The sequence below is a fragment of the Pelodiscus sinensis genome, chromosome 7, assembly GCF_049634645.1.
Source record: "Pelodiscus sinensis isolate JC-2024 chromosome 7, ASM4963464v1, whole genome shotgun sequence".
Lineage (NCBI taxonomy): Eukaryota > Metazoa > Chordata > Testudines > Trionychidae > Pelodiscus > Pelodiscus sinensis.
In genome coordinates, this window is record NC_134717.1 from 9,020,286 (window position 1) to 9,043,391 (window position 23,106).

A 23,106-nucleotide genomic window follows, 5' to 3' on the forward strand; every position below is an offset into this window, starting at 1 on the left:
GTGGATGCAATGTGTTTGGGACTATTTAGGGACAATGATTGGAGATGGGAGGTCACAAACAAAATTTCGTTTACAGTTTAGCAAGACTGGGAGGTAGGGTTTACATAAGTAGCAGTCAATTTTTGGTCAAGGTTCAGATTCCAGAGAAAATACTATGAAAATAATAAAAAGTAAATAAAAAGATTGTGCAGTCCACTGAAAAGTATCGAGATTTGGCCAGAGGTTTGCTATTGACTACCCCTGGTTTATACTAATCAAGGGAAAATTTGCTGGTGTTTCCCTTATAGAAACCCTTATTTTCAGGGAATTATAATTTTTCAAAAATTCATTGGACATGGTTTTTAAAACTTCACAGAAGTCTAACTTTAGTCCAGATTTTCATAATATAACAAACTTGTCTACATGGCCACTAAAGTTGATTAAACTTATGTCACACGGGTATGAAAAAACCACCCCTCTGTGCCACCCAAGTTATTTTGACTTAAAGCAATGTCTACACTGCATTATGTCTGCTGAAGAATCTCTCCTGCTACCATGTCTTCTGTCTCTCGTGGAGGAGGAATAATTATGTCGGCGGGAGAGCACTCTCCTGTCGACCTAGTACATCTGGTGAAGACACACTACATCGCTGCAGCAGCGCCAACATAGCTGTGATACTGAATAAAGCCCAACAATAAAAGGTCAGCAATAGAGATCAAGAATATGCATTTTAGGACTTATCCCCAGATCAGCACTAAGGAGAAGTGTCAGAGTACAGAAAACAAATACCACATACAGCATGTTAAAAATCCCCTAAAGTGTGGTATTCTTAGCCTTTTTTGGATGATCTGAAATATCTGACAACATAAAAAGCTCCCTAATATATTTTACACAGTTGGCTCAGCAACCTACTTGTAGAAAGTTGTTACAATGCTGATGGTAAGATTGTGTGAGGAGCAGACATTTTGGTTTCCCCCTTTGAACGCTGTCTGAGTTACACTAAAGAAATGAATCCTTAGGTTTCTTGAATGAATTTTGGCTTTGCCCTCCTCATTTGTGTCCCATATTTGGCCTGTGGCAATTAAGAGTATAACTGTCGCTAGGAATATCTCTGTACGTAACCACATAACTTTGGATGAGTCTGAAATAGATCCCATGCTTCACTACTCATTGATGCAAACTCTGATTGCAGTCAAATCCCAAAGCACAAAGACTTCAAGGTCTGACCCACTAGTTATTAGTCCATTCTGAATCTGGGCTCCAATCTTTCTCTTAATGAAAGCAGTTGAGGTTCTATGCAAGATAGGGCTTTGGCTTGTGAGTTTGCAAAATCCATTATCTACTTTTCAATGTAAGTGGCTGATCAGATTTTCACTGCAACTGCTAGAGACGGAGTAGAAACATGAATAACACAGAGGAATCTATAAAATTAATCACACCATTTTTTCTTAGTATCCCCTTACTGTAATGGCTTTTTCTCAATCTCTTTTATATTTGACGTCCTTGAGAAAAATGGCCTTCCCCTACTGATTATTTCAAAAATTACAATTTTTAATGGCCAGTGATTTAGTTAGCCAATAACATCTGACGAAAGCCATCAACAATGACTGAAGTAAAGGCTGGAAATGGTTTTGTCTTTATTATAAGTCGTTTGGGTGCTGAGTTTTCCTCTGAATTAAATGAAGGTTGAATAAACCAGCAAATGAGTTGAAAAGATGGCATAACATAAATCTGAGGATTTACTGAAAGATTTCCTGAAATTCACAGTTAATTATTTGATTCTCCCATAAAAATTAGAAATGGGACCAACCAATAAATAACAGTATTACATTTCCTTTTTTAAACTTTCTCCAACCCAGGGCTAACAAATCTAACCAGGTTTATGCCAGACAAACAAAGGTGATAGTAAGTGGATCCGCCCTGGTGCGTTGCTCTGGCAAGAGCTGGCCGAGCTGTGGCAAAAGTCAGCGGGGAGCTATTTAAAGAGCTGCCAGACCAAGGTTGCGATAGGACAGTAACTTAAAATTTCTTACAGATACTTTCACCGCTGCAGACAAGGCAAAGAAAGCTTGTAGAGGCTACTTTTGGGTGTAATGAAAATTTTAGGCTAATTGGAAGAAAATGTATTCTCCAAAGTATAAATAGTGAAAGGTTGAAAATGTTTTACTTTTTGGGAAGAAAAGCCTTCACGGAGCCCCAATTCTGACACAAAAGTCCGACAAAACATATTCAGGGCTGGAATGAACACAAAGTCAAATTCATTCCTGATGTAGCACCACTTAAAGTAGGTCCCCTAAACTTGGCATTCTAAGGTTGAGAGAAATTATAGTCTCCTTGGTTCAGCAGGGAACTCCTAGTGGTATGGATGGGACCGCCACACAGAAGCAGAAGGCAGCCCAGTACTGTTTGCTTGTTCTATGCCTCGGTATTGCATGACAAATTCTGGCAACGTGTCAATGCCTTTTATGTGCTGCTTGTAAGTATTAGTGCTGTTTTTATTTTTATAATTCTCTGCCCTTTCGTGCAGTAATGACGGGCCCATGGGGCATTTCACATCGAAGCTAAACAAACCATTTTTGGAATTCTTACTCAAGAGAATCTGTGAAAGCAAATCTGTGAAATCAAAGTGTCTCAGACTGCACCTTCCATTTTGGAACCATATGATCTTAGTCATTTCCTTCCAAGCTTTCTGCATAAAAGAATTCAGAAACAGAAGGCAGTTTTAGCAAAGGACTATGGGATGGAGTTACCATGGCTGAAACAAAGTCTTAAATACTTACTGCCTCTGCATCACTGGTGTGTCATATTCAAAGTCACACTTGGGGAAATATCCTGTAGTAACCTGAGGAAACAGTAAAGAAAGTGATAAGTAGGAGGCAGACACATCTCAGCAGCATAGAGCAGAGACCAACTACCCCACCCCCCAAAAAAGCTTTACCATTATTTTAAAATATTTTAAAATAATGTTTATATTTTGAACTTCAAATTAAATATAGAGAAGGGCTAATCTTACAAAAATGATTCCGTCAATGTTCATTTCTATGTGGCTTCAGGATTTGTGTGCACTCCACTTTTTCATTTGCTTTCTACATTTACCCTATTTCTAGATTTAGAAATTTTGCAGAAACAGTAATTTTCAAACCAGCACCGTCTTGGTTAATTATATGGCCCCTATTTCTGGAATATCCGAGTACCACCCAATCTTTAAAGCATTCATTCTCACAGACTCCCTATGAGGAAGGGCAGGGGGCTACCTGTAACTACCTTTTTACAGATGGGAAACAGAGTCTTAGGGACTTGCCCTGGTCTTAAGGGAGATCTGCGGTTGAATCCAGGTCTGGAAGACCACTAACCACTGGACCATCCTCTCTATTGTTGAAATGCTGGAGAACATTGTGAAAAGCAAATTTGTAAACAAGCACATGTGCCCCAAATATCTATTTCTTAAGGGTTATCATCGCCCATTCCAGAAGCAGAAACATGTGTCTCAAACCTGAACAAACCAACACGGCCTGCATTTAGAATTCCATGGAAGTCTCACAATGGGTTTGCAGACATAGAGAAACTCTAACTGCTTGATGGCAGTGAAAAGGCAAGAGCAAGCTATCCACAGTATAAAATTTGAATTGTGGTCATGTCAGAAAGCTTCAAACCATTTGCATCCCCTTATGTGAAGTGCTATACAAACATAATAAACAACAGTCTTGGCCCCAACGCGCTTACAGTGTAAACAATAGAGTATGGATAGATAAACGAGCAGACAGGCAGGAGCACAGCAATAAGAAAAAGCTGTTTTTGCAGTGACTGGATGTGTGAGCAATTTTTAGCCAAACCATGGTGTGTTCCTATGTCCACAGCCAGCCTACCCAATCTCTCCCCATCCTCAACACCTGCCTGCCCCCTCCGTCCTCAAATGCTTCCGTGTTAGAGCAATGTTACATAGTCTTCCTTGCCAGCTCATTAGACTAAAATACACAAAAGTCAGCTCAAGACTTTTAACTCAATATGGGGAAGGGAGGCTGTCTAGGAGGCATACTGTAGCTCAACCACCAGCTATTGGGTTCAAAGCAGAGATCGTCAAGGGGATTTTTATGGCCACTGTGACGTAGGAGGTCAGAGCAGGCAAACTCATGAGCCTGTAAACTAACTGACGTGTGTTTGGAAGCCATGATGTGTTTACCTAACAGCACTTTACAAAGTTAGCTGAAGCACGAAGCTGTTCTCATCTCTCAGTTAAAAAAAATTAGAAAATCCCACCTATGAATCATTTTAAGTCAGTCAGATTCTTTGGCTGCTCTGTTCTCATTAATTTTAACAGAAACTGGGATTCAAGTAGCTTTGAAAAATCTCACCCTCCATGTTTTGTACAACCAAGAGACAAATTCTTTTGAAGAATTCAGGATATTCTAAGCTAGGTATTACAGTGAGCAAGCATGAAGAAGGGACTGTCAGAACTGTTAACAAATCTAACTCTATGCAAAATAAGGGCCAGAGTTCCACCTTGAACATGATTACATGCCAGCTGCCACCTTGGCCAAAACACCAGGGCTTGAACCAGGAACCCCCAGAATCAAAAGATTCATATTTTCGGCAGATCTGGCACAAAGGAGGACTTGTACTGAACACTCGCCTATGGGTTACCTAGGCAGATCCCATAGGCCTTAGTGACAGTTAAGTGCTACCCTGGGAAGAATATTACACTGAAAATCACCATTCAAAGAGCAACAAGTGGTGTAGAGATCTGGGAGTCCGGTGACACAGGTTACACTCCCAACTCTGCCATAAACTTGCTGTGTCATCCCATGAAAAATGGCTCCTTTGGTTTCCTACATGTTTAAAAAAGATCATGATACTTGTACACCTTTGTGAAGCATTTTAAGAGCTTCAGCAAGCTCCATGAAAGTCTATATAATGATGGAGTTTTTGCATTAGAGTAAATATACTTAACTATGGATATGGTTCTCAACAGGATAGCATCTCAGCACCTCACAATTCATAGTGGATTTTAGCCATCCCATCAACCCCTGGGAGGTAGGCAAGTACTTTCCCAGATTTACAGGGCAAATAAAATGCCTTGCCCAAAGTCACACAGGAAATCTATAGCTGAGCTGGAACCTGAACCCAGATCTCTCAATTTCACATTCACTGTCCTATTTTCTAACCCCTCCTGCCATAATCCTCAGCTCCCTTTGAAGCTGCCAATGAGAGTGAAAAGAATGAAGACAAACCCAAAAGGTGCATGCAGTGGCTCTGATCACTTTGCACTAAGGATGTTAAATATTGACTAATTGACTAATCAATCTAGTTGATTAGTCGATAAGGTGCCTCTGCCTTTGAAGTGTAGCACAGTGTACACTTCGAAGGCAAAAGCGCCACGTGGAGCCTGGGGCCAACCCCAGGCTCCATGCGGCGCTGCCCCTTTGAAACACCATGGGAAGCCCGGCATCTGACTAGGGTTCAAACTAGGGTGGTTCATGTAGGTGGTTCATGTAGGGTTCAAACTAGGGTGGTTAATGTAGGCAACCGGAGTTGCAAATGAAGCCCGGGATTTGAATTTCCCAGGCTTCATTTGCATATTGCTGTGCGCTGCCATTTTTAAATATCCGCTAGTTCGGACTCCGTGCCCGTGGCTACACGCAGCACGAACTAGGTAGTTCGGATTAGGCTTCCTATTCCGAACTACCGTTACTCCTCGTGGAATGAGGTGTACCGGTAATTCGGAATAGGAAGTGTAATCCGAACTACCTAGTTCATGCCGCGTGTAGCCGCGGGCACGGAGTCCGAACTAGCGGACATTTTAAAATGGCGGCGCCCGGCAATATGCAAATGAAGACCGGGAAATTCAAATCCCGGGCTTCATTTGCAACTCCGGTTGCCTACATTAACCACCCTAGTTCGAACTAGGGTGGTAGTGTAGACATACCCAGAAGTACTTGAGGAAAATACAAAGGTGAGTTGCCATTCCAGACACTGTCATGTGCAGTAAGAAGGAACTGAGGGGGTGTGAGAGCCCTTTAAATCAGCATTATGAGAGAGTAACTCCAAGGGCACCAGCGCAGACCCGACGAAGGAAATTTCCCTGTGACAGTACTTGGGGCAAGCACATACCTAGATTGGTATGGACATGAGCAAGCATGTGAAAAACAGCCACATACAAGATAGAGACTAAAGGTGCTAATCACATAGTGCCTCTCCTACCCAGCTATACAAGGGAGTACCGATTCTACCATGCCTTGCAGAGCTATTCAGGACCCATCATAGTTGCAGCACCAGTGCTTAAGGAAGCTTAGGGCCTAGTCCCGCCAGAGCAATGGGACAAGAAATACACAGAAAGGAGCAAAAAGTAACAAGAGCCACAGCCAGTAGAGCTGCAGGTCACACATGTGGAAACAAGGGTGGATGGTGCTGCATGATATAAACAGGTGTCACAAATGACTCTGCCCAACCAATGCAAGCGGGGAGCTCAGACAAGGTTGTACCGATCCACGGCACTATTCCTTCTGATGCTTCCCCGGAAGAGTGCCATGAAGTGCCATCCTTTCCTATGGGCTGGATGCAAAGAGCACAAACCAACTCACCATTTCAACCAATGAATATCTGTTTTTCTTAAAAAAACAATAAACTGGTCAAAGAGCATCTGATTTTTAAAAGCACCAACATCCAAGCGTACACAGGAAGCAGAGTCTCTTTGTGAGCTTTTCTTCAATTCTCATGAATTGGGTGGACATCCCTGCATAAAACATGAGATAAGAAGAGGCTTGTTTTCTAGCCTGCATATCTGAGATGGTTCCTTAGATACCAGAGAAAGCCTGAAGGCAGGTCTTGGCTCCCAATCCTTTTCTTTTAAACATTTTCAGAAAGCTAAAGATGCCTTTGACATAAAACTGATGAGAAACAGGGATGTTATCTATATCACTCAGGGTAACATGCCAAACCATCTGGAAAGACCGTCATATTAAAAAAAAAACCCTCCTGTTTGCTACTGATTATGCAACCGAATTAAAACTGATTAAATGACTGACTGGGATCCAAGATTGTTTATCTGCACATAAATCACACACACTATACTCAGCCAGTATGGATTTGGCAGCCTTGGGAAGAGCCCACCTCTTCGGCAAACTGATTATTGCTGCAATTAAAAGATCAATAAAGTAAATGTCTTTGGGACAGAGATGTCAGGGGTTCCTGAAGCTATGCATCTATGAAATATGAATTCAAATAGGCTCCCAATTCAAGTTTTGAAAACAGCTCCTGATAGAGCATGAATTTGTTCCTTCTGGTGGGTGCGTGATGTTAGAAAAAAATCAAAACCGAGGGAAGGATAGGCACAAATTAAGTAGTCAGACATGCCGAAGGGATGGCAGATACATATCTCATGAATGCAAGAGAATTAAAAAATAAAATAGGTGTCCTGTCAAATCAGACATGGTGTTAATAGCTAATGACTATGACATTACAAACTGCAGTTTTCATAGCTATTAATCTAAACTGAAAATTGGTAGCAGACTGCAGCAAAGAAAAATAAATCACACTTTGTTCAATTTGAAGATGTATATGTCAAATAACTCCCATCCCCACCCTTCTCCCTAGGCAGAACTCTCTACCCTGTCAAACAGTTCCACAATGAATGTGACATTTTCAAAGCACAGAACTCCCAGATGAAGTGAAAAGTGACATGATTTCATACTACTGAACACAACTAATCTACTGGGGGGGGACGGGAGGGAGGGTGAAACCCACAATGGTTGTATCTATCTAAAGCACGAGCTATGAGATGCATTTCCAATCCTGAGAAACTATTTAGCATGGGAAGTGGCCAGAGGTGGGAGTGGGAAGGATGGAGAGGGGTGGGTAGCCAAGTCATAGATCCAACCTGGAATTCCAAGTGATGCTTCACAACTCTTGTCTCTTTCAACCAAGTGACATGCAGGAAGCACAAGAGCATCAGGAGTGCAATGAAATATTTTCTAGACCAGAGCTACTCAACATGCGGCAAGCAGCCCGTTTGTTTGTGGCCCAGGGTGCGGTTTGAGTTTATGCAGGGCTCAACACGCGGCCTGCAGGTGGGATCCTTTGAACATGGCCTCTACTGGGAACATGCTCCACAACTGCAAAGTGTCTCCCATGCAGGGTGAACACCGAAAGATGCAAGCGGATAGGCTGGCTGGAACAGACAGGTACAAAGTGTTGGCGTTTCTAGCCCCTGGGGAGAAGGTGCCAGGAGCGCAGGGCCATTGTGCCAAGTGCTTTGTATTCATGCCCATCAGTGTGAAAGAAGCTATTTGCATATATATTTTCATGTATACGCAACCACACTTAAGTGGCAGCCCTCGGCATGTGCGGTTAGTATCACTGGGGCTTCCAAAGTTGAGTAGGCCTGTTCCAGACAATAAACAAACCATGGATGTATTAAGACAGTAATGTTGTGGGTCCCACTGAGATGCCCTTAGCACAGGGATCGGCAACCTATGGCTCGCAAGCCAAATATGGCTCACTGGGGAGTCAGATATGGCTCTTCTGGAGCCCCAACTCAGCCCCTCTTTGTTCCCCCTGCAGCAGGGAGCCAGCGCTGGCACCACAGCCTTACAGCCTCCCCCCACAAGACTGAAATGCCACCACTGACTTCCGGTGGGAGCAGAGGTGCAGGGGGAGAAAGTCCCAAGGCTCTGCGCTGGATCCAGCGTGCAGGGAACAAGCGGCGCTAAAAATGGCTTGGCACGACAGCATTTTCCTGCCCGCCACCTGCAGAAAACAAGTAGCCAAAAATGGCTCCCTGTGCACTGCTATTTTTGTTTCCCTCCTTCCTGGAGGCTCCTGTCAGGGAATGGGAGCAATGGGAGGCATGTTACATGGTGCCTGCCATGTGGTGCAAAAACAAGTGTTCCCCACCCCCTCATGCCCAGACCCCCACCTCCTCACTCACACCTCCCAGCCAGACAGCCTGCCCCCTGTCCCCTACTAACAGCCTGAAACTACTCTCTAGCTCTGGGCTGGGAGTGGGAAACAACAGGAATTCTGTACCCTCTTTACCCACCAATCCATGCATGTGCAGTTTGCCCTCACAAATCCCACTTCCTCAGTCTGTGCTTCAAGATGACAATTTGCCCCCAAGAGGGTATTTAAAACAGCACTTCCAAGGTCCTTTGTTGTGATTCTCTATGTTCTATTATTCCTCTGAGGCCACATCTATGAGTACCTGCAGATCGATGCTCCCGAAATGAATTTCTGGAGTTCTATTTAGCGGGTCTAGTAAGAACCTGCTAAATTCAAAACTGAGGGCACCCATATCAGCGCCAGTACTCCTGCTCTTCACAAGAAGTAAGGGAAGTTGACACGAGCATTTCTCCCAATGACCTTCCACTGTACTCAAAAGTTCAAATCAAATGCAATTAATATAGCTGGAGTTGCGGATCTCAGGTTGAACTTATCCCTTAGCATAGACCTGGCCATAGTTCTTAAGTGCCTTCTAGAAGCCACAAACCATGGGCTTCCAATAATCCGGCACCTTTGGGACCCAAGGGATGCCGGATTATCTGATATGCCGAAGTATCAGGAGGTACTCCGGCGGGGGGCTGTGACGGGCCTGTCGGGACCTGCACTGCGACTGGAGGGTGGGGAGCAGGGTTGGCGGGGAACGGCGCGGCGAGGGGCAAACCCTCTGCCGTTTTGCAAGGAGGCGGGGGAAGCCCTGTGCAGCCGCCGGCGACAGGCCAGCTGGGGCTGCAAGCGGCAGCGGCGGACTTGGGGAAGTGGTGGAGCAGAGCAGCTAGGGTGCTGCCATGTTGGTCCCGCAGCGCTACCCCTCACCTGGGCGGCGCTGTGGGACCAATGCAGCAGCACCCCAGCTGTGCTGCCCCGCCGCTTCCCCAAGTCCACCGCCGCTTGCAGGCAGGTGGCAAATGGCGGCGGCGGACTTGGGGAAGTGGCGGGGCAGAGCAGCTGGGGTGCTGCCGGGTTGGTCCCACAGCGCCACCTCTCACCTCGCCCCCTCTCCTCCACCACCGCTTGCAGCCCCAGCTGGCCTGTAGCAGGCGGCTGCACGGGGCTTCCCCCGCCTCCCTGAAAAACAATGGAGGGTTCGCCCCCACCGTTCCCTACCCCCCAGCCGGATGCAGTGCGGGTCCGGCAGACCTGTTACAGAGGTATAATCCCCTTCCCCTCTCCTCCCCTTCCCTTTCCCGGCCCATGAGCGTGTGTGGGGCTCACAGGAGCTCCAATTGTCTGGCTGGTTGGAGCACTTCCGGGTTCCAGTTGGTGCCAGACTATCAGGAATGCCGGACCACTGGATGCCGGACAATTGGAGTTTTACTGTATATAGATTCACTTCTGTTCTGTCTGATCTCTCTTCCTCCCGTAGCTCCAACCAAGCAAGAATCACACTCACTGATTTTTAGTTAATTCCTATGACCAATTGAGCAAGAAAATTAAAAACATCACTGCTGTTATCGATAGATCTAAAATGAGGATGATGCTTTAATAAATATTGTTAATGTGTGTAATTTTGCTTATGACAGTAATGCAGCCATTTCTGGGGTGGGACAGTAGGCAGTGAACAAAATAAGTGACAAATTACATAAATATGAAAAAATGTGTCGACTCTTTTGAGACCCATCAAGATGAAAGGCTCTGCATAAATATATATATTATAATTTTACTGGACAACTGACAAAAACCTGAGATGCAAAGGAAACTCTTTCCTCTTATTGAGAGGAGAAAGGCTGCTACATGAATCAATTCCATCTCTGTTTTTCAAACAATATTAAGCAGTTAGAATTTTCAAGAAGCCACATCTCATCTGATTTTTTTTCCAGCCTGCCTACCAGGGACTGAACAGTAAGTAAACATTTGAAAAGTGTCCTCTGAGAGCAAAGGTTTAGATTTAAGTCACAGGATCCATTGAAAAGAAAAATTGCTTCTGTGTATTGGGACGGTGCTATCCTTTCTGAAAATTTTACAAAAAGAATAAATGGCGGTAATCTCTTTACAAGCCCATATGGAAATTCATTATTATTGTTTTTTTCTATCTTCAACAGTTCTGAAAGTGAGAACAGGGTCACTAGAAGAAATAGCAACAATGTGTGGAAGAAAGATTTCCTAATGCCAACATACAGCACAGGTACATTTTAAGGGCTGTATCACATTCTTGAGCAAAACTGAACTGATTATGATAATGGGTGACAGGCAATAGAGAGAAAGGTATAAAGCTCCAAGAGATCAAGTCTTTCCAGCCCATGATTGTAGGCCAAATATTCATAGACCCCAAAGCCCAGAAGGAATTATTCTGATCAGCTAGTCTGACCACCTGTCTAGCAAGGCCATGGAACATCCCTCAAATAATCCCTTTCACAGATCTTTTAGAAAAACTTCCAATCTTGATTTTACAATGTTTAATTATAGCAATTCCATCATGACTCTTGGCAAATTGGAGCCAGCCTTATAACTCTGCTTTGAGGTACAATAGGAAGGAATTATTGTTCCCATTCTGCATATGGAAGACTGAATCACAGAGAAATTTCACAAGTAGGCAACTCTAAACACTAAGTTATGCTGCCTCCCTTCCCAGACATACTGAGAACAGAACCGAGAGCTTAACTACAGTTTTCAATATAACACATTTCACATACAGCTGTAACTACAGAACTTTAGATTCTCTGATCTAGAAGCACAGATATCCAAGGCAGAATACAGGAATCAATTCTGGCTCACTGATTTAAGACAACACCAGTGGTGAAAGAACACTGGTGGAGAAAGTAAATAAGGAAAAGTTATTTACTTGCTCTCATAACACAAGAATTAGGAAATTAATAGGTAACAGGTTTAAAACAAACAAAAGGAAGTATTTCTTGATGTAACACACAGTCAACCTGTAGAACTCGTTGCCAGAGGATGTTGTGAAGACCAGGACACTAACAGGATTAAAAAAGAACTAGATTAATTCATGGAGGATAGGTCCATCAATGGTTATTAGCCAGGATGGGCAGGAATGGTGTCCCTAGTCTTTGTTTGCCAGAGGCTGGGAATGGGTGACAGCAGAGGGATCACTTGATGGTTACCTGTTCTTTTTATTACCTCTGGGATACCTGGCATTGGCCACTGTCAGAGGACAGGATACTGGGCTAGATGGACTTTTGTCTGACCCAGCAGGGCTGTTCTTATGTTCTTCTTATGTTAACATTAAAGGCTAGATTCTGCTTTCAGCCACACCACTGTGAATCCAATGCAATTCTGTTGACTTCACTGGATTTACACTTGAGATCAAAATTTGATCCTAACAGTCTAAATTAAGCCACCAGCTGGCTAGAAATCATTTTCAGTTACAGCTGTCACTCATTCCTATAGTCGACTTCATTGTGCACAGTAAGTTTGGCAGGCTACAGAGAATGCTAAGTAATCTTTCACACAGGACATGCCACAATACCAAGACAAAACAATGTGAGTTACAGACACAGACAATTATCCCATGGATGGTCACCTGAGGCATCAAATTCTTGTCCTAAAATAAATGATTAATTACTATAGGTGACTGGCTGGGTTAAGGACACAACAACAACTTTAATCCATTAATTGTTTCTGTGTGTTGCTATTCGAAGCAGTCTTTAGGGGCAGATCCTGTATCTTCTATTCTTAGCACATATTCACAACTCCCGTTAGAGTTAAATATGTGAGTTTTTCCATCAGTCACATGGGGGAGAGGGGGAATGCCTTCAGCCAAAGAAAATGCACTCCATTCCACAGTGATTTCCAAATAACCAAATTCAAGGGAAGTCAAGGTATTGGAACAAAAGGTGCAATTTGCATATTTTTAACTGAGCCTATCACATAGCAAGATGGAAGAGGCCATGAGCAACTAACTCATCCAGTGGCACTTACTTACCACGGGCCATGTTCTGATCTCAATTAACTTCACTGTTGCCCTGTCCGTTGAGTGGTCATTTCCACCACTGCAAAATATATGGTGCTTATAAGGTGTAAAGCAACAGTGAACTGGGCCCATAGGTTCTAGTCTAGGGTCAGAATTGTCCCTTGTTTTATGGTTACCAGCATTACCCATCCCATTGTGACACCGATGTACACGTGGCCTGCTCCCTCCCCACTGCTTCCAGGGGTGGGGAGGCTCAGGCTGCATAGCCTCCAGGGATGCTGGGGTGCACGTGCGTGCACTTTTCCCCTCCCTGTGGTGCGGGGGGAAGAGGGCAGGGGTGTGGCCTCCCTCCCTCTCTACTGCTTCCAGGACCAGGGAGGCTTGGGCCGCAAGGCTTTCTCCCTCCCCACTGCTCCCGGGTGCAGGAAGGCTGGGGCCGTACAGCCTCTTCCCTTCCGGTTCCTCCAGGGATGCTGGGGGGCGCACGCACACACTCAGCGCACTGCTCCTCCCCATGGCAGGGGCAGGGCCTCAGCAGAGAGGGCAGGGCTGTAGGAGGGGCCTGCCTTCCCCAGAAGCTTCTCAAGTCTTCTCAAATGTTCTCTGTGGCAGATGGCATGATGGATGCCTCTTCTTTTATAATAGTATATAGATAACATGCTTCCCCCTAAAAATGGGACTGTACCTATAAATATCACCTCACTGGACATCTTTGAGGCCAGGGCTACAGTGGGGCAGAAATTCAATTTAAGATACGCAACTCTAGCTTGAAGATTTGTGTAGCTGGAGTCAACGTGCCTTAAAATGAATTTCTCCAGCATCCCCACAGCAGGAGGTCGATGGCAGAAACTCTCCCATCAACTTCCCTTACACCTTGTGACTAGGGTTGCCAGGTGTCCGGTTTTCTACCAGACAGTCCGGTATGTGTGCCCTCTGTCTGGTGGCAAAATTCAGAAAATATAGGACATGTGCAATGTCCAGTATTTTCTGAATTTCCGGCTGGGCGCCGGACCGAAGCTTGGTGAGTGTAGGGGAGCGACTGGGAGGCGGGGCGCGATTGGTGCTGGGAGCCTGTGGTCGTGTGCAAAAGCCTGGTGGAGCGGGGACTGGGATTCCCAGCCACTCCCCCCGGCCCGGCTTCTGCTCGCGACCAGAGGCTCCCACCGCCAATCGCGGCCCCGCCTTCCAGCTGGGAGCCTGTAGTCACATGCAAAAGCTGGGTGGGGTAGGGCGGGGACGGGGACTGGGACTCCTAGCCCGCCTGCTCTCAACTAAAGATAGCGCCTGCCAGGGGCGCGGCCCCTTGGACTCCAGCTGCAGCCAATGGCTGCACATCCCTCCCACCAGGTCTGCTTCCTGTCCCCCCCCCCCCGCGGCCCACCCCCTCCTCCTTGCCCGCTCCATGGCCCTCGACCCCCCCCCAAGTCTGCTTCCCGGCCCCCCCCTTTCTCCTGCCCAGCCTCGCGGACCCTGACCCCCCTGTCTCTGCTTCCAGCCCCCCCTTCCTCCCAGCTGGCCCCTGGATCCCACCCCCCTGGCCAGCTCTGCTTCCTGCCCTGCCTCCTCCCCCCCGCTCAAGTGTGTCCAGTTTTTTGGCGGGGTCTACCTGGTAACCCTACTTGTGACACTGTAGAGTACAAGGGTCAATGGGGTGCTGTTAGCGTTTGATTTAGCAGGTCCTTATTAGACTCACTAAATAAAACCCCAGTGCATCGATCTCCAGATCTCCAAGACCTGAGGTAGAAACATAGTAGGAGTGTTAGACAGTGTGTAACTCAAGAGTCGTGTAAGCGCATGAAACGTTAGCGGTTACACAACTATTTGATAGTCCCCAGGGGTGGGGCCGGCACCCAGAGCACTCGCAGCCCCACTCTCGGGGAGCCCCCTGCAATCACACACTGCTGCCTTTCTATCAAAGGCAACAGCGCAGGGTGGCAGGTGGGAGCTGTTCCGCAAGGGGAGCCAGTTTAAAATCCAGCTTCTCATGCAGACCGGCTCCACCTGCCACCCCACGTTGCTGCCTCTGATACAGAGCATGGGTGGTAGCAGCACCTGTCTCCAGGGGGGTCCAAGCTCCCTATGGACAGAGGCTGCTCTGTGGGATGCTGGAGCAGCCTCTGTCTGTGGGGAGCTCAGACCCTCCTTCCTCCCCCACAGATCAGGGCTGCTACTGCAGAGCAACCTCCATCTGTGGTGAGTTTGGGACACTGCAGACAGAGGCTGCTTTGCAGCAGCCTTCCCCTGCTCCTCCCCCCCGAAATGCTGCCCTTAGCAGAGGCAGCAGCACAGGAGGGGGCAGGCAGTGCTGGGGGCAACCAGCTGTTAAGGCAGCTCCCCCCAGCACTGGCTCCTGCCTCCCCAGGCAGCAGCAATGGAGGCAGGTGGGTCCGCAGAGCCAGCATGCACGAGGAGCCTGCTTGAAAGCCAGTTTTCCATGCATATCAGCTTCTGCCGACTATCCTCACCCTCTGTGCAGAGAAGGTGGATCCGGTGCTCATGGGGAGCCAGCGTTTAAGCCAGCTCCTCGCAGGCACTGGCTTCTGCTCCCCAACGCCTTGCTGCCTCTGTTACAGAGTTAGCAAGGGGAGCAGGGAAATGCATGTTGCCAACAAGATTAACCAATAAGCCCAGGCGTATTGGTTAATCGTGTCGTCGTCTACACATTGCCATACCTAGAACATAGCCATTTTTATAGCCAATCTATCATACAGACCTACCAACTTGGTGCAGCTAGGCAGCTTACAACATAAAAGTTCCTGTCCCCACTGAAGATAACGGTACAACTCCCACTGATTTCAACAAAGCAGGCGTTAGGACACAACTGAGTCATCTGAAAATACCACGCCTGAAGTCCATGAACCTTTGTTTTGTCCAAGTCTATGACGGGTTTAGAAATAGGCCTTGTCTCCTGACTCCAACACCTGCACTTTACCTATTTGTCCACATTTCCTCTCAAAACCAGAGCTTTGTTAAGAAAAGGTCCTGCCTGCTCTAGGTCCAGTGGCACCCAACCGCTTTTCATAACTTCTGCTTGTGCACAACCCCATCACTAACTCACCGGAGGAGAATCCAAGTCCAAGACAAATGGTCCTGCAACAGTCCAAGTTCGAAGTCCCACAAGATAAACTAATCAAGACTACGGAAATACAGACCTGGCGCCGCAAGTGCCTACACACACAAGCAATCCCACTGAAACCTTCTCTGAATTCCTCATATTGCAAGAGCTTCCTTCGCTGGCATATCTCCTGGGCCTCCTTCCCTCTACGTCTCTTAAAACTTGGTGGATGATTTATTGCTTTTTACAAAACGTAGTATTGCTCATCAGAAAGCCCTCCAAGTTTGGCCGGATACAATAATGATGTTATAATGTCTTCTTTGAGGAAAGCTCTCATTCTTTCTGTCAGTTCCTCTCTCTTTTTCTGAGTTATGGGTTTGAGATCTCAGGAAAAATAGCTCGGAGCCTTCACAGTCACTGTCTTTTTTAAAGCAGCATACATGATTCTATGTCTGTCCTGAGAGTCTCATTTCATGTAGCCAGCATCACTGGAGAACTTGCTTTTCATCCCGTAGGGGCACTTGTCGGCATTCTGTATTCCTAGTCAAGGTAAATTCCACTGAAAGCTCATGCATCACATAATAAATACATTATTATTATTATTATTATTATTATTACTGCTAGAAACCACACCCACACTGTAAACTCCTTGGACAAGGCTCTATCTTCCACAATCTGAACAGACACTGAGGGTATGTCTACACTACAAAGTTAGTTCGAACTAACGGACGTTAGTTCGAACTAACTTTCCTATGCGCTACACTAGCGCTCCGCTAGTTCGAATTTGAATCGAACTAGCGGAGCGCTTAGTTCGAACTAGGTAAACCTCATTTTACGAGGACTAACGCCTAGTTCGAACTAGCTAGTTCGAACTAAGGGCTGTGTAGCCCTTTAGTTCGAACTAGTGGGAGGCTAGCCCTCCCCAGGTTTCCCTGGTGGCCACTCTGGCCAACACCAGGGAAACTCTATGCCCCCCTCCCGGCCCCGGACCCCTTAAAGGGGCACGGGCTGGCTACGGTGCCCGTGCCAGGTGCAAGCCTGCCAGCACCCAGCTAGCAGACCCTGCACCTGGCACGGCACAGAGCCACCCACCCGATGCCCCCCAGCCCACCCCCTCTTGCCGGGACCAGGCTGGCGGCTCCCGGGAGCTTGCCCTGGACCGCAAGAGGCGGGCACCTTCCTGGGCTAGTGCGGACATCGTGGACCTCGTCCACGATCTCCGCACTAGGCACAGGAAAGTGGCCGTCTAGGGCAGGAGAGCTGCCAGCCTGGCCACCCAGGACCAGGTGTGCATGAAAATCAAGGAGGTCCACTGAGACCCCCGACACTGAGCCCTGAGCTTACAATGGCCGTCCTGGGTCAGACCAAAGGTCCATCTAGCCCAGTAGCCTGTCTGCCCACAGCGGCCAACCCTAGGGACCCTGGAGGGGATGGACCGAAGACAATGACCAAGCCATTTGTCTCGTGCCATCCCTCTCCAGCCTTCCACAAACTTTGGGCAGGGACACCACTCCTACCCTCTGGCTAATAGGACTCCATGGACCCAACCTCCATGACTTGATCTCACTTCCCTTTCAACTCTGTTCTAGTTGTAGCCTTCACAGCCTCCTGCAGCAAGGAGTTCCACAGGTTAACTATTTGCTTTGGGAAGAAGAACAACTTTCTCTTACTAGTTTCAAGCCTGCTACCCATTCCTTTCCTTTGGTGTCCTCTAGTCCTTCTTTATGGGAACTCAGGAAGAACTTTTCTGAATGCACCCTCTCCACCCAACCCCTGCTTTTAGAGACCTCTATCCTGTCCCCCCTCCGTCTCCTCTTTTCTAAGCTGAACAGTCCCAGTCTCTGTAGCCTCTCTTCATCTGGGACCTGTTCCCAACCCCTGATCATGTTAGTTGCCCTCCCCTCTCCCAGCCTTTCTCTTCCCCTCTCCCACCTCCTTTTCCCAGTCTCCCCCAGTTTTTTTCAATAAAGACAGAGTCAATGTTGGAAGAAACGTTATCTTTATTTTGTACATCAATAAGAAGGGGGGCTAGGGAAGGGCAAGTGGAAGGAGGTGAGGGAGGAATGGGGTACGAGCCCCCGATGGGGAGGACTGGGCTGGCTCTGCGGGCTTCTGGGGGTGGAAGCTCTCCTGCAGCCCCCCAATTACTCCCTCTCCCCAGATGGCAGCCTGCGGCAAGTGCAGCCGGGCTGATGGCCGAGTGGTGTGATGTGCCCAGTGTGGGCACTCAGGGCACTCCAAGCCAGAACTTCTTTGCAAGCGGGGCACCCCTTAGAACTGTGTGTCCGGGGTGGGGGTCGGGACCCTTTAAGCGCAGCCCTCGGCTAGCCTGAGACAGTATCTCCATGCTCTAAGTCCTCCTTTTATGCCCTGCCGGCACTGCTTCCGGCCATCCTTAAGCCCTGTTCAGAGTCCACTCAATGTGGACTTACTAGTTCGAACTAGCAAAACGCTAGTTCGAACTAGTTTTTAGTTCTAGATGCGTTAGTTCGAACTAGCTTAGTTCGAATTAACTAATTCGAACTAAGTTAGTTCGAACTAGCGCTGTAGTGTAGACGTACCCTGAGAGATTAAGTGATGTGCCTAAGACTGCGCCGGAAGCCAGGAACTGAACAAATGCTGTTCTCCTGAATCCTACTCCAGTGCCTAAACCATGAGACCATCCTTCCTCCCACCTGTCTCTGCTGAGAAGCCCCACACTCCGAATTTCCAACAGCATCTATTGCTTGCTACTACAGGCAGTCCCCGAGTTATGCGGATCCAACTTATGTCGGACGGGGTTTGCTCCGTGTCTCCCTGGTCTGCTGGAAACCAGCAGACCAGGGAGACGGGGAGCAAAGCCTCTGAGGACGCCGGCAGCGGGACAGCCGCGGCGCGTCTGGGCTGTCCGCTGCCCGCGTGCTCCCCGGCTTTGCTCCCCGTCTCCCTGGTCTGCTGGTCTCGGTCCGCCGTCCGCGTCTCCCTGGTCTGCTGGGGGGGAGCGCGCAGCTAGTACGCCCTCCCCCCCCCCCCCCAGAAGACCAGGCTTTTCTCCGGACGCCTGTGGTAGAGCAGCCGGGGCGCTGCCGGTTGGTCCCGCAGTGCCGCTCTGGGCGCTACTGGACCAACCCAGCAGCACCCCAGCTGCTCTGCCCCAGGTGTCCTGATTCAGCCGCTGCTGGTCAGTTTCAGCAGCGGCTGAATCAGGACGCCTGGGGCAGAGCAGCTGGGGTGCTGCTGGGTTGCTCCAGTAGCGCCGAGGAGCGGCGCTACTGGAGCAACCCAGCAGCACCCAGCTGCTCTACCCCGGGCGTCCCCAAGTCAGCCGCTGCTGAAACTGACCTGCGCTGACTACAGGAAGCCCGAGGCAGAGTTGCTCTGCCCCGGGCTTCCTGGAATCAGCCGCTGATCAGTTTCAGCAGCGGCTGACTTGGGGACGGCTGGGGTTCTTAAGTTGAATCTGTATGTAAGAACTGGCGTCCAGATTCAGCCTGTAGTCAGCCGCTGGTCAGTTTCAGCAGCGGCTGAATCTGGACGCCAGTTCCGACTTACATACAGATTCAACTTAAGAACAAACCTACAGTCCCTATCTTGTACGTAACCCGGGGACTGCCTGTGTATCAAGTGTCATCTCAGTAACACTATTAATTGCAGTTGTTTTTTCTGAGCACACATCTGCAGTGGCAACCATATTGCTAAAAATTATTTGAGAGTCCATACTGGTAGCATGGACTCTATTATAATAAAGAGACTAAATCAATCTACATCCTGCTGTTAATATAGGTTTGACACAGCATTTAAAAATTCAAGTGTCAAATTCTTCTCTTTGCTACTCATATGCTACTCATATGCAGCACACAGGCTCCTCCATTATGAATGCATTGAGGGCAAAAACTGATCCTAAACAATTTGTTGAAATATTAGGGCACAACAGTGTTTCTTCAGATGGAGAAAATTTGAGCAGAATTTTGAAGCTTTCACTCACTCACTTCTGCGTTACAAAACCCGCTATTATGAATCTCTTAAAATTATTTAGCTCCACTCTTTGCTGAAATAAACATAATAAGATACTAGTGCCAGTGTTGGATATGCTTTCCCTGACAGAAACTTACAGATTTTTCATGCTCAGCTCTTTAGGTCAATCCAGTCCAGTAGGAATTATAAAAGCTAAGGATTTATAAAGTCAGGGCCAGATTCATATCAGAATCCGGCCTTAGTTTATAAAAGATACGAAGTACAAAGAAAAATCAAGACCAACAGGAAGAGACCTAAGCAGTAATGAAACACCCATAGCAAGTATCCAGATCCACAGCTAAGGACGTGTTAAGTGGAATGGTGTAAACTTTAGGATGGAGAACTTACTAGAGGTTCACACACCAAGATGAACTGAAGAGTAACAGTTATCAGGAAAGACTTCTTTTCTCTACTGTGCTTAACTGCTCCATCCGATTACAGCACCACAGAGCAGAGGGGGATTAGCCTGTGGTATCTGACCAGAAACACTTCTGGTCCCTTCTTAGAGGAATTAAGATATCAGAAATGTTGTCAGCATGCTTCAGCTATACAAGCTGTGCAAGCTCTGTGCTTAAGCCATAGGGACATTATTCAACTCTCAATATAAAGGTGCATTTTAATTAAGCATGCTTTGTTTTTTTGCAGCTGTGAACGTACAAAAACAATGCACAGTAGCGTGCACATTAATAACAGTAATGTCATCGGAATGTCAGATGTTAAAAGGCAGACAGGACTATTTGATCAACTTGTCTGACCTTCATAGGCCATAGACCATCACCCAGTTACAGGGTTTTGTTGAGCACATGCTATATATTATTTGTAGAACACAGCATGCTATGCACTTTTGACTACAATGTTTCTTTAAATGTTTATGGAGAAATATCTACTTTTCTTGGGTCATGGTGCAATTCTACTGGCATAATCTCAAGGAGTAACTCAAGTATTTACGAGCTTCAGGGGATAGCCGAGTTAGTCTGTTACAGAAAAAAAAACCAAATGGACTGGTAGCACTTTATAGACTAACAAAACACGCAGACGGTATCATGAGCTTTCGTGGGCACAGCCCCACAAAAGCTCATGATACCGTCTACATGTTTTGTTAGTCTATAAAGTGCTACCAGACCATTTGTTGTGTTTTTTTTCAAGTATTTACAGGATACAAGAGGTAAAATTGAGTATGCTCGCTCTCGTTGCCCTCAAGACATAGTCTGCTTTGGAAAAGTACCATTTTTAATGCATATTGTATTGGCTGCTACTAATTTGGATTTGCCATTCGTCAACCTTTATACTGCTCTTACTGTTTTGGCAAATATTGCTTATGCTTTCTTTGGCTGGAAACTAGACTTCCATCTAAAATTTTGGGGTTTTCACATTCAGTTGCTAACCCCTGAAAAGTTTTCCATTTTGTAATGAAAACCAGAAAATTTTGAAGACGGATTTCTGTAAAAATAAAAAAAGCTTACATGGGAACAAAACCCATCTTCCAACCCACTCTACACAACAGCAAAGAGCAACCTTGTGTAGTATCTTTTTGAACAAATACCCATTTTCACTTCAGATAATTTCTTCCCTAGTTTTGCATTATAAGATCTACTACAGGGGTGGGGAACCTAAGGCCCAAGGGCCAGATGCGGCCCCTGACTTCCCTGAATCCAGCCCCTGAGGCTGAGGGCTCCCCCCCTCCCAGCATTGGGGAGCCTATGCTCCACACACCACGCCCCCCGCCACCCCACAGTGGAGCTGGAGCACACAAAATCTACTAGCTTGGATCCCCCTCCCCCCAGGCTCTGGTATATGAGGGGAACGTGGGGAGTGTCTTTCTCCTTCTCAGTTGTGGGCCTCATCAGAGAGGGTTGGTTTGGGTTTTTTTGCTTCTCACTTGTGTGCGGCCCCCCGATTGATTTTTCTGTGGGTCAGAGACCTCCAACCCAAAAAAGGTTCCTCACCCCGATCTACTGCATTCCTCATTTCCATTGTTTCTGACATAGAGCTGTACCCTTTTAGGGCCTGACTTTACCCTCAGACTAGTCTTATATTGGTGAAACTCCACTGACTTCTTTGGAGTAACTCCTTACTTACACCTGTGAAAGTGAGATCAGAACAAGTCCCCGTGTCTCAGGCCTACTATCAGCCAATGGAAAACACACTGCATCTGATAACATATCCCATCAATCACTGAATTGTAGTACACACGGAAGAGCGAGAGATTATGGCATTTGACAGTGAAATCTGGGACCACATATAGATAACACAATCACCTCCTATGCCACACACATGCTAAATATGGGAACTGATGTAAGGATCTTTCTAAGGATCTTGTGGCCCAGACATAGCCTTAGCCACTGAAACAAAAGGAGAGCCTTCAGCATTTGGTTTTTTCCAGGAGTATCAGAGATTACAACCTCTTGTTAGACCAACTATTAAATGACGATACAACTCTAACCAGTAGAAAAGAGATAGAGATGCAGCCGTGTTAGTCTGGTCTAGCTGAAACAAAAGACAGGACTATGCAGCACTTTAAAGACTAACAAGATGGTTTATTAGCTTTCGTGGGCCAGACCCACTTCCTCAGATCAATTTGTGGAAGAAAATTGGCATGACCATATATACCAAAGTGATACAATCAAAAAAAAAGTGACCACATATAAAATTGACAAATGAGATTTTAGAACCGGGGGAGGAGGGGAGGGGGGAAGGTTAGTGTCTGTGAGGTAATGATATTAGGGGTGATAATTGGGGAAGCTATCTTTGTAATGGGTGAGATAATTAGCATCTTTGTTAAGGCCCATAAGTAAAGTGTCAAATTTAAGCATGAATGACAGTTCTGAGGCTTCTCTTTGAAGTCTGGAGTTAAAATCTCTTTGAAGCAATATGCATGTTTTAAGGTCATTGAGAGAATGGTCAGTCTGGTTAAAATGGCAGGCAACAGTTTTCTCTCTGAAAGAGCCTCACCCATTCTCACCCATCACAAAGATAGCTTCCCCAATTATCACCCCTAATATCATTACCTCACAGAAACTAACCTCCCCCCCTCACCCCCTCCCCCGTTCTAAAATCTCATTTGTCAATTTTATATGTGTTCACTGTTTTTTGATTGTATCACTTTGGTATATATGGTCATGCCAATTTTCTTCCACAAATTGATCTGAGGAAGTGGGTCTGGCCCACGAAAGCTCAGCACCTAATAAACCATCTTGTTAAGTCTTTAAAGTGCTGC

General features: G+C 46.7%; 1 protein-coding gene across 8 annotated transcripts in view; it reads right to left on the reverse strand.

Moving 5' to 3' along the window:
* The window catches only part of SEMA5B (semaphorin 5B), a 372,195-nt gene that overhangs the window by 234,734 nt on the left and 114,355 nt on the right, over positions 1 to 23,106 (reverse strand). For all 8 annotated transcript variants that reach the window (XM_075933113.1, XM_075933119.1, XM_075933111.1 and 5 more), the window contains exon 2: positions 2,760 to 2,821. The gene's annotated coding sequence lies outside the window, so the exon portion shown is untranslated. The remainder of the gene's footprint in view (positions 1 to 2,759; positions 2,822 to 23,106) is intronic.